The sequence below is a fragment of the Buceros rhinoceros genome, unplaced genomic scaffold, assembly GCF_000710305.1.
Source record: "Buceros rhinoceros silvestris isolate BGI_N320 unplaced genomic scaffold, ASM71030v1 scaffold3790, whole genome shotgun sequence".
In the NCBI taxonomy this organism is placed as follows: Eukaryota; Metazoa; Chordata; class Aves; order Bucerotiformes; family Bucerotidae; genus Buceros; species Buceros rhinoceros.
In genome coordinates, this window is record NW_010388849.1 from 22,637 (window position 1) to 23,165 (window position 529).

Sequence of the window (529 nt, forward strand, 5' to 3'; positions counted from 1 at the left end):
TGCGGGGGCATCACTTTCGCTTCTGGGTCCCAATAAACTAGAGAAACAGAGCCTGGCTCCCTGGTAAATCTGTTCCTTACGGTGCAGCATGGCTCAGGATGTGGCCGCTCAGACTAGACGGTGCCCTCTATATTTTTAAAGGGGTGGTGGGGGGCAGAAAAGAAACAAGCTGGGTAGAAGCCCGGTGTTTTACGAGGGATATGCCGTGACAGAGCACACGAGTAGTTTTCAAATGCGAACTGTTCCACAGACACAGCTTCATACTGTAACCGATTACGGCTGCGTAACAGGAATCTCATTCCTTCCTTATTGCATGAAATAAGATAATTGATTAGAGCAAATGCTGAGTGAATGTGAGCAGAACTAAGGGCTTGAGCTTTTCTTCTGTACGGTTGTCATGTGCTCATCAGTGGCTGGGGGAGGAAAATAAACTTGTTTCATGAAAACCAGAGCTATTTTGTAAGCAAGATGTGTGCAGGATCTGCTTCCCTGCTCCAGACGTAACTGTTGAGCCTTTATCATTCTAAAT